General features: G+C 44.4%; 1 protein-coding gene across 3 annotated transcripts in view; it reads left to right on the top strand.

The window, feature by feature from the left end:
• PACSIN2 (protein kinase C and casein kinase substrate in neurons 2) overlaps positions 1–15,411 on the top strand; it is a 136,824-nt gene that overhangs the window by 4,292 nt on the left and 117,121 nt on the right. The window lies entirely within an intron of this gene.

Here is a 15,411-nt window from a genome sequence, read left to right on the forward strand (position 1 = left end):
TGAGTTATGTTTGCCAGTGTAAATATCCCAGAATGTGTCACTTGTAGAGAAAACTATTTGTTCATCTGCTGAAAGGGCTGTTTTTTTTTTTTTTTTTTTTGTCTAAATTTGGATCACTAAACACCTTCCTGCCTGATTGTCAAAAGGATACTTATTTTTTTTTTTTAAATTTTTATTTATTTATGATAGTCACAGAGAGAGAGAGAGAGAGGCAGAGACACAGGCAGAGGGAGAAGCAGGCTCCATGCACCAGGAGCCCGACGTGGGATTTGATCCCGGGTCTCCAGGATCGCGCCCTGGGCCAAAGGCAGGCGCCAAACCGCTGTGCCACCCAGGGATCCCTCAAAAGGATACTTATTTTGTTTTTGTTATTTTTTTCTTACCATGTTTTTCATAGGGACATATTTGTAGGAGTTAGGTGCTTTGAGCAGACTTGTTTAATGTTTATTGATTAAAGGGTACATTGAAGTGATTACTTCTCAGTTGCTTAGCACTTGAAGCAGTTGTAAAATAAATGTTAAGTGAAAACTCCAAATGTTGGACTTTTCTATCCAAATGTGTACTTACAGATGAGACATCCCTTGCGGCCTGTGAGGCTCCTCTCTGGGCCTATAGCTGGGTGGGTTTGAGAGTTGGATGTGGATTATGCCAATGACCATGACTATCCAAGAGGGCTTCTTGTCACCTCTGGCCAGATTCTAAGTATTGTAGGGACTTATTTTTTTGTTAAAGAGAGCACAAGAGTCTCAGCTAGAGCTCATGTATGCAAAAGAACATGGAATTTTAAAGACTCACAGATGTTGGTGGTTTGTTACTGATGAATCATCATAGTAAAGGTGATTTGAATACTCATGGAAATATAGGATGGTGGTATACAGTAGGTATCACTCAATGTGGTGTGAATCTATGTATGGTCTTGTCTTACTGTTATGTTACGTCTGGTACTATTATTCATTGTCCAGACATGGACAAAGGTATTTGTTCATTTCACAATGCACTTCTGTAGGATACCTGCAAGAATGAGGCAGATATGCACGATCTCCCTGACATTGAACAGAAAGCTTGGTGCCATATGTCAGCTTCCTTAAATGCATTGCTCCCCAGCGGGAGGAATTGGTAGAGGCTAAAAGCAGCCGTGAATTCTGAGCATTAAGCAGTTGAAAGTCACCAAAAAAATAGAAGCCTGGTCAGGAAATGAGGCTGTTGGAGGACAAGGCCCACAACGAAGGGTAAGCATTAGGTTGCTGCCACCTTGCTGGGATGGTGTCCAGTTAAACACATGATCTGCCATAATGCCTTCTTCGTTAGCTCTGCTGGTATTTACAAGCCCTACTCTAACCAGGAAACTTGCATCCTTAGATTGGCTCTTCTCTTCCAGTAGCTTCCTGCCTGTGATTTAAATATCGGTAGAGTGGCAGAGCTGTCACTTGTGAACTCCATTAGGGTGCCAATGTTGAAGTGCCTGCTTTTTATTTTAATTTCACTCCTGAGGGGCAGCTCAGGTGGCTCAGTGGTTTAGAGCCACCTTTGGTCCAGGGCGTGATTCTGGGGACCCGAGATCAAATCCCACGTCGGGCTCCCTGCACGGAGCCTGCTTCTCCCTCTGCCTGTGTCTCTGCCTGCCTCTCTCTCTCTCTCTCTCTCTCTCCCTCTCTCTCTCTCTCTCTCTCTCTCTCTATTCATGCGGGAGACAGAGGCAGAGACACAGGCAGAGGGAGAAGTAGGCTCCTAGGGAGCCCAATGTGGGACTCAATCCCAGGACCCCGGGATGATGACCTGAGCCGAAGGCAGACACAACCACTCAGCCACTCATGTGTCTCAGGTAGCTCATTTTTATTTTATTATTTTATTATTTTTAAATTTTTAAAAAAGATTTTATTTATTCATGAGAGGCACAGGGAGAGAGGTAGAGACACAGGTAGAGGGAGAAGCAGGCTCCCTGCGGGGAGCCCGATGTGGGACCTCATCCCAGGTCTCCAGGATCACGACCCGGGCTGAAGGTGGTGCTAAACTGCTGAGCTACCCAAGCTGCCCTCAGGTAGCTCATTTAACAAGGATCACTGGAGGTGCCCCTGGAGGCTCCAAGATTGACGTCAAAGTTTCCAGGAAGCAGTGGCTGTATTGGAGCAGTGGCTCCAATGAGAGGGCTTCCAGAGGGATTGGCAGCAGTCTTGCCTCAGTTTCTTTGCCTGCATTTACATTTTTAGTTGATAATGCAGTGGCTCCTGGGTTCTGCTGCCTTTCCCTCATGGTTTTTGCTCACATATCCATGAAGTCAGTAGGTAACTTTCACCACTGGTTCCTGCAGAAGGTCATGTTGCAGTAAAGTATAGGAGGTAACATGGTTTCAGAGTCACACAGCCTCAGTTTGAGTTCAGCTCTACCAGGAGATAACTGGATGGCCTTCCTTTTTTTTTTTTTTAAGATTTTATTTGTTTATTCATAAGAGACAACAGAGAAGGAGGCAGAGACAAGAGACACAGACAGAAGGAGAAGCAGGTTCCTTGAAGGGAGTGTGATGTGGGACTTAATCCCAGGACCCCGGGATCATGCCCTGAGCCAAAGGCAGATGCTCAACCAGTGAGCCGCCCAGGTGCCCCCTAGGTGGCCTTCACTAGGCACATGCTTTAATGTCTTCAGAACCAGGATACTGACAGCCCCTTCCTCATACGACTGAGGGAGGGCAGTATGGGGTATTGGACCTTGAGAGGTCAGCTCCTGTGCCAGGTCCATAGTGCTGGCTGAGTAACTTTGGTATTGCTCAAAGTACAATGTCTACTTAAGTGAATTTGCTAATTAAGTAAAATGCACTGTTAAAGTGCTTCATTTGATGTTATGTTATCCAGTTCTGTTGAAAATCCTCCTACCATGTGTTCTTCAGCCAAAGTATATTCAATCTATTTGGACCTTTCTTTGGTGACTCAGGGTCGTAGGGATGATGTCGGGGTTGTTGATGTGGGTGAGGCCTCTGGCCCTCCTTGGGATACCTCCCATCCTGGCACTTGCCAGGCCTGGTCCCTCCCCTGTCTTCTCACCACCCCTCTGCTTCTGCTTGCTTCTGCCCTTTCTGGTGGGTTGAGGGCCTGAGGGTGGTCCTATTGTCTTTGGGTTGTGAGGAGCGACCCAGCTTCACCAAAGCCTTGCTCCTTCTGAGTTGGTGATTCTGTGCCTGAGTTGAATGTTCTAGGTTATAGAAATCTTGAACCTGGGATGACAGGCTGATACTGTGACTGGAGGTGTGTGGTGAGGGTGATGATGGCTCATGCTGAAGTGATGAAAAATATCAAGACTTGAGAAAGCAAGTTGTAAGGTGTATATAGACTCCTCATTTGTGTAAAATATTTAAATATATACAGCAATAGTAGTTAAAGTTGCAGAAACTAATGGAAAGTTTCTTTGTTTCCCAGACTGTACCATTACTCTTTTACTTTTAGAATTACTATTTAAGTAATAACTTGATTTCATAATGAAAATAAGTATATAGATATATAAACAGCTTGGTTGTATAGGCATTTACAGTTTACCAGAACTTTCCCATAGCTTGCATTTTGTTTCCAGAGCATCCGTGTTGGTTGGCTTCCCTCCTCCTTATTCAAAGGAGAAAAAGATGGAGGCCTGGAGGGTTGGTGGTTTTGCCTCAGGTGAACTGACCATGACCCCATACAGGCCTCCACCCTAATTTGGGCTCCCAGGCTAGGTATGGGGCCTCTGATGGGGCCTGCAGGCGGTCTTTAATATATAGAATAAACTGTGCTTAGTGTTTGGAAGTTTCCTATTCAGTTGAATGAAATTTTATTATAGTGATGCCCAAACCATAGTTTGTGAACATTTTCATATTTTAAACTGTTTGTGTTCCATTGTACCCAATTATGTTGTCGCCAACTGAGCATGCCAAGTCTGTGTGAGTTGTGGTCTTCAGAGGAACCACAGAGCAGGCTATGCTCCCTGCACAGACCTCCAAGCCCGCTATTAGTGGGTTTTGTAGCTGACTGGTTGCTGGAGGATAGAGCTGACTTGCCTGGGTGCTATTTAGCTTGGACATGACAGTGTTTTAATTAAGCAATTGTGATGTCTGCACCAGCAGCATCAGCTAAGGAGTCTGGCCAGGTGTCAGTGAGGAGGCCTGTAACAGTGGGGGTTGGTCAGGGGTGGGGGGTCACTATCTGGGACAGGCGTCTAGGTTCTAGGATTTCTGAGAGATTGAACAAGAAGCTTTACATTCCTACTCATTCTTGTAATAAGATAGTGTTAACTCTGTTTTACACATAAGCAAGTCAGAGCTCTGAGAGATAAAGTGATCTTCACAGGGTCACCTTCAGAGCTGGCCCTCAGCCTGACTCTGAAGCCACATTCTTTTTTCTTTTTTCTTTTTTCTTTTTTTTTAAAAGTAAGCTCCAGGCCCAACCTGGGGCTTGAACTCACAACCCTAAGATCAAGCGATGTGCACTTTATCAGTCGAGCCAGCCGGGTACCCCTGAAGCCACACTCTTGTCAGTTATCTTGCTGCCTTGAATAAGTGGATTCTGGGTCACTCGCCCTTGTATGAAAATACATTTTTTTGAACGTTAATCTTCCTCACCTCTCAGAAACAGAAGAGACAAGTTAAGTGGTCTTTTGTTTTAAGATAATACCTGCCACTAACTTGGTTAAGATAACCTGAAAGTCGTTAGCAAGTTACCCAGGAGGGAGAGGAGGGCAGAAAAAAGGAGCTGCTTCTCAACAGCCCAGCTGCTTGGTGTGTGATCAGCATGGTGGCCATCATCCACCTGTCCACGGTCTATGCGTCTTCTATCTACCTGTCCACCTGCTGCCCGTGTCCTGCTCCCGACTGGTGAGAGGGGGAAGCAGCATGCTTGGGAATTCCAGAGCTCCTGGCTTAGGTGCACCCTTTCCTTACCTTCCACTGGCTGTATTTTGAAAGGTGTCATATGCTGTTCAGAAGCAGCGAGTTGAAGGAGAATAAATTACGTTTCTGTAGAGCATTCATTTTGCACTATGAAAAATTGTGAAAGATCTTCACATTTGACATTGTGATATCAAATGAAGATTAATTGAGGTAAATTATAAATTAGAGCAGAGGATGGTTTTTATGCTTGTGATAATTGTCAAAAGGCTTTTTCCTCCCATTCTTTTATTAATTTTATTATTATCATTATTATTAGTTCTTTTAAATATTGAAGGTGCAATGTAGAAAACAGGATTTTCTGAATAAAGAGCTCTTCGTGTTTTACCTTGCACATGCGTAGAGATTTTTAATGTACCTTAGGTGGAGTAGCTGTCACCTATGAGCTGCCTGCTTTGTTCCAGGCTTCGGTGCATTGTCTCTGTCTACCTCTGAGGTTACTAGTTTGAACCCAAGGACACTGCAGGTAGTGAGACCATGTGCCAAGTCCAAGGGCATTCAGGTTGTCAATAGAAGAGCAGCTCTGAAGCCTGCATCAACTACATACCTCCTTTCACTAATCTTTTGCTGTTCGGATTTTGTATTCAGATCCACTGAAATATTTTATAAGGTATTTTCTGTGTTTTTTTTTTTTTTTTTTTTTTTTTTTTTTACTGTTGTCTTTAATAAGACTTTTAATGATTGCATAATCCTGTGGATGTAATGGGATTAAACCATTTTCCAAATGCTGGCTGTTTTAGGTAATTTCCAACTTTTTTGCTATTGTAGATGAGTCTGTAGTTTGCAACTTCATTTTCCTTTTTTCATTTATGTGATTAGTTCCTGGGAATAAATTCTCAGAAATAGAAATCCTGGATTAAAGGGTATGAACATTTTAGAGTGTTTTGAATACCTCCTCTGTTGCTTGTGGGTTTATTTTTCTGATGTTTATAGGTGAAAGTATTGAAAGATTCTTTCTCTTTAAGATGCCTTGGCCTCTAGAACTTCCAAGTATCTGTGAGATAAGAAACTTTCATGAGGTTTTCTCAAATGAGTCACATTTCCTTTCTAGGTTTCTGGATATCATTTTACTTGACTTAGATGCTCTCCTTTCATAAGCAAGAAACAGGCTTTGAAAAAGCCTTACTACTGTATTTATAATCACCTGAGCTCATGTTCTACATTCCCAAGGTTATAAATGTGGTTGCATCCCTTCCTCAATCTAGCCATCCTGATACTCAGAACCACAGCATCTCTTTGAACTTTTTTCTTTTCCTCATTTACATATTGTATATCAGGAAGGACACTGTCGGGATGCCTGGGTGGCTCAGCCTTTGGATCAGGGCATGATCCCGGGATCCAGGATGGAGTCCCACATCGAGATCCCCGCAGGGAGCCTGCTTCTCCCTCTGCCTGTGTCTCTGCCTCTCTCTCTCTCTCTCTCTTTCTGTCTCTCATGAATAAATAAATAAATCTTAAAAAAAAAAAAAAAGGAAGGACACTGCCAGGTTGTTGCCGCCAGAGTCATTGGTGTGGCAGGACAGCCTGGGGATCAAGGGATCCTGCAGATTTTGCCTTGTGTAACAGCTTCTAGAAGCCCTGTTAGAGACCAACATCTCAGAGAACGTACTAAGAGGTTTATAGCATTGGTGCTTATTATTCTTCTTGTTTTTGTGTTTGTTTTTCTGTTGGGAAGCTTTGCTTTGTCCTTCACTCTTCTTCATGGTGTCCCTTCAGCATGGGCTGGCTCCCACTTTCTCATCAGCCACTGTCCCTTTGGTATCTACCCTCAGATTGAGCAGAGTCCTGTTTTCCTGATGGCTCCTTTTCCAGGGTCCGTAAAAGAAAACATGCTTATGAGGGATGAGGAGGGGCTCAGGTGGGGAGCAGTGCTGGGCCTCCAGGCCTCCTCCTCTGCCTTGGACTCCCGCTGTGCCCCCAGCACATCCTCCCATCAGCTGGGCTTCAGTTAGGCCCGGCCTGCTTCCTTTTAGCCCTCTGGTCTGTGGGGCTGTGGGGGGGGGGGGGGGGGGGACGACAAAGACTTTTTTCTTGGTTCCTCTTATCCTAGTTAAGAAAGGCTGACATCCACAACAAAACAGAAGACATTACTACATGCTAAGGTAGAAATAAGAGGAAATGATCACAAACAACACAGAAGCGTGATGGGAGTGTTGCCTCTTAGACAACACTCGAGTGGTTTTTGCTGCTGGCACTGCATGGAAGCCTGACTGCGTTTGCTCTGCTAGATGCGATTCCTGCTGCCCCTCCCCACCCACGTTTCTTCTGTCAATAAACCCAAATTTTAGAGTCATGCTTTGCTCTGTGCTTGGCAGCCTGTGTTTGAATCACAGGTATGGAAATCGTACTTTGCCCTGGTTTCCACAGATGCCTAAATATGCCTAAGTTGGCTGTTGCCTTGGCAACTGGCTGAGCCTTTTGTGGAGTTTGGTGAAGGCTCTGGCATCCTTGCAGCTTCTCAGCCAAGCTGGATGGTAACCACCAAGCCCTAGAGGCACATGCTCTTAGCTTCCTTTTCTCTTTTCCCACACTTCCTGTCTTATTTCCTGAGAAATGTCTGCTTGGCTGCCCTGACTGGGTGCGTGGCATGTGGGGGACTGATTAACTTCAGGACAGGCCCTTTGATAACTGACCATGAGGCGATTCCTTAGCAGTCTTTCAAGCATCATTCTGGGTTCAACAGGGTGCAGGTTGCTGCCCCATCTGAACTCGTTTTTTTGCTTAATTATTATCATAATGATGTTTAAAAATGTAATATTTATGGAGGCTTATTTTGTGTCAGGTGCCCCACTTTTCATCGCACGATTTCACTTATCCTTACAACAACTTGGTTTGACAGGTGGAAAGTGGGCTTAGGTTAAGTGGCCAGCCTCCTAGCTAGGCCTTGGGGTCTGTGTGTTCCATCAGTGAGCAGCTTGGGGTTGTGGAATTCAGCAAGCTAGGCCTGAGGGCTCATCAGTAATGCCAACAGAAAGTTAAGTGTGCCCATTTTGTCCTGGACACCTCCCTTCTCTGATTGGTTCCCTTAGCAGTCAGAAATGTAATCTTTGTCTGACTGTCACATCAAATTGCCTTGCTCAAGGATGGAAATGTGATTGGAGCCTAGTTTCAGGCCCTCACATGGTAGACATTGTAGACACTTGGAGTTACCAAATATATATGTATTTACTGTTAGCAGAATTGCATAACCTCATCCTGGGTCCCAAACAATTGCCTCGTAAATGGCATTCTAAATGCACATTATTTAAAAAAAATGAAATGCACACTATTTAGTACTAGGCTTAAAGGAGGAGGAGATTTAGGGCACTCCGGTGGCTCAGATAGTTAAGTGTCTGCCTTCAGCTCAGGTCATGATCTCCGGGTCCTGGGATGGAGCCCCGCATTGGGGCTTCCAGCTCAGCGAGGAATCTCCCTCTCCCTCTGCCTCCTCTGCCTCTCTCCCTGCTCATGCGTGTGCTCTCTCTCTCTCTTACTCTCTGTAGCAAATGAGTAAATAAAATCTTTAAAAACAAGAAAAGAGACTTATAGGCACACTGTTTTTCCCACATCAGACAGTTGTTTTCTTGTTTTAATTTTTAAGGCCCTGCCCAGTGGACAGAGTAAGTTGCTTTTAAAGTTTGTATCCTCTGTAGAGGGTGGAATGAAATAGCATCTGTGATCTGGACTCAGCCCCTGACATAACAGTCATTATTCTGACTGGAAGTTTGCAAGCTGCCATCCTCCTGGCATCAACAGCTGCTAGTTCTTTAAATATTTACATTTAATAACTTTATAGCTCTGCTTCCTTCTCAGGCTTGCCACAACTTCATGCCAAACACAGAACTGTACCTTTAGGGTTATTCTGAAACATGGCTGCATGCCAGGGTTAGGTTTCTCTGCAGCCAGCTCATATCATGGAGGAGCAGTTGGACGGGGTTCTGCTTGTGCTAACTCAACATTGCAGTGTCCAGTTATTATTCCTGGTTAGTTGGAGCAGGAGCAGCCCTGAGGCTGAGAGAGGGAAGTTATCCCCTTGTCTATGCACCTAAGGGATGACTGTTGGAAGTCAGGTCCTGAGGGAGTTGGGGAGGCATTCTGAATAGTTTCTGGTCTAGGGCAGCCCTGATGGCTCAGCGGTTTAAGCACCACCTTCAGTCCAGGGCTTGATCCTGGAGACCCGGGATCAAGTCCCACATCAGGCTCCCGGCATGGAGCCTGCTTCTCCCTCTGCCTGTGTCTTTGCCTCTCCTCTCTCTGTCTCTCATGAATAAAATAAATAAATAAATAAATGAATGAATGAATAAATAGTTTCTGGTCTAAAGGGGTGAGGCAGGGTTGGAAGACTCCAGATGTGAAGTCCAATAACATGGAGGTTAGGGAAGTGGTAGGGGTGCAGGGAGGTGGGGGTGGCTGATGAGAGAATATGTAGGATTTTTGAGTCGGGGAGGCAGCTGTGTGGCTTCTCTCAATGGTTGGGGGCAGATGTTCAGGGGCTGCAGTGGACCCACAGACCTTCCACATGTGTATCAGTGTTGTCCTATACTGGGTCCATGGGACTTCTCCCTGGGGCTTTCTTCCAATGTGACTCTCCCCACAGGGTGAGGAATCTGAAAGGCCAAGCTGGTAGGCCAAGGGTTGTGCCTACCTGGAACCTGTCCGTGCTTCTCCTTCCAGATCATGCATGGACATAGAGATCCTGGAGTTCCCCTGAGACCCACTTATAAGAACCGTGTGGGCCTCTTCCCTGGCTGGGTCCTACTGAGGGCGGACTGTGCCTCTGAGTATACATGCTTAAAGCTGAGAGGTGGCCAAATGGTTGTTGTGTACAGGTAGTGTATGCGTGGAAGGAGCTGGGGTGTGTTGGCTGGAGTGTTCCATGATTGCATGTGGGGGTCTTGTGGTACAGGGCACTGCTCTGGATTCATTGTATATTTGGTTTCTTGAAATACAGAATCCATGCTAATTTATTTATTTATTTATTATTATTATTTTTTTAATTTTTATTTATTTATGATAGTCACAGAGAGAGAGAGAGAGAGGCAGAGACACAGGCAGAGGGAGAAGCAGGCTCCATGCACCGGGAGCCCGACGTGGGATTCGATCCCGGGTCTCCAGGATCGCGCCCTGGGCCAAAGGCAGGCGCCAAACCGCTGCGCCACCCAGGGATCCCTCCATGCTTATTTATTGAGTGTGCTTGGCCCTGCCATCTCTGTTGCTCTTGTCACCCTGCAGAGCTGGGAGAGATCCCTCTGTGTTTGACAGCTGGGGTTGGGAGAGGTGGGTTCCAGAGGTTCAGCTGTTCTTGCCACTAAACCAGTCACAGATGGTAAGGATCACTTGTAGTGTTCCATTTTATCTAAGATCTTTTAGGGTTTGACAAGTTGAGATCTTTTGGATTTTGTTAGCATTCTGGCACAGCATCAGAAGATTCCAGCCTATATTGTGGTCTTTTTTAGAGGTCTTATTTTATTTCCACTTTAGTTCAATGGACTTTAGCCTGGAAGATTCCCAGTGAGCAGTTTTAATGTTGACATAAAAAACTTTTCCTTGCAGCAAAACACAGATACTCTGGCTTTGGGGTAAATAGTTCTTCTAGAAACAAGGCATTTCACTTCTTCAGCAGCCAGGCAGTGCTCTAGGAAACTTTTAGGGCACATACTACTACTTTTTTTTTTTTTTTTAAGATTTTATTTATTTATTCATAAGAGATACAGAGAGGGAGGCAGAGACATAGGGAGAGGGAGAAGCAGGCTCCCTGTGGGGAGCCTGATGTGGGACTTGATTCTAGGACTCCGGGATCACACCGTGAGCCAAAGGCGGATGCTCAACCACTGAGCCACTCAGGTGGGGCACCCACTTCTTGTGTCTTCTTGTCCTCTGGGAGGGGAGGACACAGTGTCTTGTGTCACTGCTCCAGTGACAGTGTCCCACTGTACACATGACTTTTGCCAGTGCTGCTGGAGCTGGGGTAATTCCCCTCCAGGGGCAACTGCTAGGTTGAAGATGAAAATAAACCTGGGAACTACCTGAGGGATTGTTCAGCCTTCCGTGTCCCTAGCTCGGTGGGTCACAAAAGCTGGTCTGAAGTGGTGTTGTCACCAACATGAGAAAAAGAAGGACTGTGTTTTTATTTTAATTAATTAATTTATTTATTTATTATTCATTTATGATAGTCACACACACAGAGAGAGAGAGAGAGAGGCAGAGACACAGGCTGAGGGAGAAGCAGGCTCCATTCACTGGGAGCCCGACGTGGGATTCGATCCCGGGTCTCCAGGATCGCGCCCTGGGCCAAAGGCAGGCACTAAACCACTGCACCACCCAGGGATCCTGGACTGTGTTGTTTTTATATGTTAAGATTAGCAATTACCTTTCCTTGGGAAGGGCTCTCTTTTAGCAGAAAATTATGGCCATTCTATCTTTTAGTTTTATTTATTTTTTTAAAAGATTTATTTATTTATTTATGATATACATAGAAAGAGAGGCAGAGACACAGGAGGAGGGAGAAGCAGGCTCCATGCCCGGAGCCCGACGTGGGACTTGATCCCGGGACTCCAGGATCGTGCCCTGGGCCAAAGGCAGGCGCCAAACTGCTGAACCACCCAGGGATCACTTATTTATTTATTTAAGAGAGAGAGAGAGAGTACAAGGGGGCAGAGCAGCAGGCAGAGGCAGAGGGAGAAACAGGCTCCCTGAGAAAACAGGCTCGCTGAGCAGGGGAGCCCAACGCAGAGCTCTATCCCAGGACCCTGGGATCATGACTTGAGCTGAAGGCAGATGCTTAACTGGCTGAGCCACCCAGGTGCCCCAAACTGGTAGTTTTAAAAGAGTATTTTTATTTGACAAAATAAAAAGTAAGCAGCTTTATGTTATTCTCCTCCCAAATTTTATTCTCTTTAATTTTAAATAGGCTCCATGCCCAACATGGGGCTTGAACTTACGATTCTGAGATCAAGAGTCTCATTCTCTACCCACTGACCCAGCCAGATGTCCCTATTCCTCCTAAATTCTAAATAGTTTTATTGAGTACAATTAACAAGCAGAAAGTTGGGTATGATTAAAATTTATAGTTTGATAGATTTTGACATATGAATATACCTGTTAATACACTATCATCAAGATATTGAACCTATCCATCACCCTCAAAAGTGTTCCTGAGCTTCTTTAGTCCTTTGCATCTGCCCCTCTCCACTCCTAGGCACCTGTTGGTCTGCTTTCCATTTGTATTTTCTAGAGTTTTACAGAAATGGAATCCTATACTATGTACTTGTGTTTTAGTCTGGTTTCTTTCAGCAAAATTATTTTGGGATTCACCTATGTTGTAGCATTTATTAGTATTTCATTCTTTTTCATCTAGTGTGTGGTTTTGCCACAGTTTGCTCATTCATCTGTTGATGGACATTAGGGCTATATGGGGTTTTGGCCTATTACAAGTAGAGCTGCAGTGAGCATTTATGTATAAGTTTTTGTATGTCCATAAGCTGTCATTTCTCTTGGGTAAATACTAGAGTGGAATGGGTGAATGGTAATGTTTAACTTCTTAAAACACTGCCAAGCTGTTTTGTGTTTCTAAAGTGCCACACCATGTCACACACAGCTGTGTGTGAGAGTTCCAGTTCCTGCATGTCCTCACCAATCCTTGCTATAGTCTGTCTTTAATTGTTGCCATTCTTGTAGGTCTGTAGTGGTGTCTCATTGTGGTTTTAATTTGCATTTCCCTAATGACTAATAATATTGGCCACCTTTTCATATTTACCTAGTGCTCACTTTGGCAGCACATATACAGATCATTTTCCCATTTAAAAAAGTTGGTTTGCTTATTTTATTACTTATTTTTGAGATTTTTTTTTGTTCTGGATACAAGTCCTTTATCAAATACCTGATTTGTGAATATTTTCTCCTGGTGTGTAGCTTGTTTTTTCAGCCTCTTTTTTTATTTAATTTTTTAAAAAAGATTTTACTTACCTATTCATGAGAAACAGAGAGGCAGAGACCTAGGCAGAGGGAGAAGCAGGCTCCCTGTGGGCATCTCGATGCGGGACTTGATTCCAGGACCCCAGGATCTTGACTGGAGCTGTAGGCAGATGCTCAATGGCTGAGCCACCCAGGTGCCCCTCTTTTCATTTGGTTAACAAGTGTTTTTTGAAGAGCAGAAATTGAAACAATTTGATGAAGTCTCTTCTATGGTTTTTTTTTTTTTTTTTTTTTTTTGGTTCATGTCATAGTTAAAAATCTTTGCCTAATCCAGGGTCAGACACACAGAGAGAGACAGAGACACAGGCAGAAGGAGAACCAGGCTCCCTGTGGGGAGCCCAATGCAGACTCGATCCCAGGACCCTGGAATCATGCCCTGAGCCAAAGGCAGATGCTCTACTGCTGAGCCACCTAGGTACCCCTCACACATATTTTCTTATATCTTATGTAGAAGCTTTATAGTTTTAGGTTTTACATTTAGGTCTTTGATCCATCTAGAGTTATTTTTTGTGTATGGTATAAGGTATGGAATGTTGTTTATAGTTTCACATGTGGATAGATATCCAATTGTTTTAGCACTGGTTTTTAAAAAAGTCCCCCAAATTTTGGGGGAAATTTTTAGTGAAATCCAAAGGTCTAGGAATTGTGGTTCTAGGCACACAGATCTCCTCCCTTTTGTAACGCTTATTAGTTATCAGCTTTATGCAGACTTGCTTTTCTTCATTTCACTTGTGATTTAAGCCCCTTGACAGCAGAGGCCCTCTCACTGGGTCAGGTGTGAGAGGGGCTGGGGGAAGTGTGCTGGGGTCTCCTGTGATCTCTTCCTCTATTCTGGGTTTTCCAGAGCCCTGGGTATAGAGCCTTTAAGGACTTTCTGGTGGGTAGGTTCTGGGCAGTGTCTCCTGTGTAGAGGTGATTGTGGAGGCCTTCTACATACAAGGAGATGAGGGGACAGTAAGCCTTCTGTGCCTGTGTGGGTGAGGTGGGGCCCAGACTAGGGATGTGGGAAGGTGAATGGGGTCATTCACCATCTGTGTGGGCTGGCAGCTGTGACCTGTATCAGACTGAGGGCCCTTAGCCCAGTTTTAGGACTGTGTGTGAGGGGTAGGGGTGCTTGCTCTTCTTTGCCCTTCAGTCCCAAAGGGGTCTGAGCAGCCTCCACCTTGGTACTGATATGCAGCAGCTTCACAGGCAGCCAGAAAGTCTTCTTCATCTGCTTTTTGACCTGTGCACAGTTGATCTTGTGTACTGCTGGTACTACTAGTACTGACACTCCTAATACCATCACTAGCATTTAACAACAGGTGAGCTTCTCTTGCGCTCTAAATCCTTTGTATGCATTACCCATTTAATCCTTACAACATCCTATGGTGGGGTGGCAGGGGGGTGGGATCTACAGCCCATTTTACAGATGAGGAAAGAGGTGCAGATTAGGTGACCAGATGTGAAAGGTCTTTGGGCCATGCTTATCATTACATTACTGAATGTTGGAGGAGGGATTTGGTTTAACATTTTTCATTAACCCTTTTGAACCAAAATAGAAAGGGTGTTTTATGTGCTCTTTTCTGAGTCCTTATCAGCAGTGGGAACAGTTGGGCTGCTGTTTGACAAGATTAAAATTCTTTGTGGCTCCCTGTTGCCATCACAATAAAGTCCAAACTTGTGATTTGGCCCCAGGCTACCCCTTCAACCTTATCTCTTGCCATACTGAACTTGTGTGTTTCTCCCTTTCCAGAGATCCTGTTATCTCTGCCACAAGTGCCCTTTTGTCCAGTCTTTGCCTGCCGAACTCCTACTCATCCTTCAAAACTCAGGACTACTTTTACACATCCCATCCCTGGTTCTGTAGAGTACCAGACCCTTACCTGTCCCAGTGCTTCTCATATGTGGTATGATTGCCTGACTACCTGCTGGTCTGCTGAACTGGAAGCTCGGAGAGGTGGAGGCTTTATTATTGGAATCTACCTGCCTTTTATATTGGAATCCACAATTCCTAGGTCTGTGCTGGCATATAAGAGGCAGGTAGACATTTGTGGCATGAACGAATGTGTGAGTAATATGCAGACCCTCAATTCTCAGGGCTGCCTTAAATAGGGGAAGTGACATTAACTGCAGAAATTAGCTGTATTTAAGGGATCCCTGGGTGGCTCAGCGGTTTAGTACCTGCCTTTGGCCCAGGGCGTGATCCTGGCGTGATCTTAAAAAAAAGTGTCTTCTTTTATTTTTATTTTATTTATTTTTTTTATTTTATTTTTATTTTTATTTTTTTAATAAGTATTTATTATTATTTTTTAAGATTTTATCGGTGCTAAACCGCTGAGCCACCTGGGCTGCCTGCATCTTCCTTTAAATCCTGAGCTGGGCTTATGTAGATTTTTTTTTTTTTTTTCCTCTTTGAGATTTTTTTTTTTTTTTTGAGACTAACTTTTCTATTGTGTTAAGAAACATACTATTTCTTTGACCGTCTTTTAGATCATGGATTTAAGTTTGTGTATTTTTCCCCCCAAATGTTATGATGGCATAATTTTTATGGCAAGCTCAGTAAATAATTTGAG

The sequence above is a fragment of the Canis aureus genome, chromosome 11 (assembly GCF_053574225.1).
Source record: "Canis aureus isolate CA01 chromosome 11, VMU_Caureus_v.1.0, whole genome shotgun sequence".
In the NCBI taxonomy this organism is placed as follows: Eukaryota; Metazoa; Chordata; class Mammalia; order Carnivora; family Canidae; genus Canis; species Canis aureus.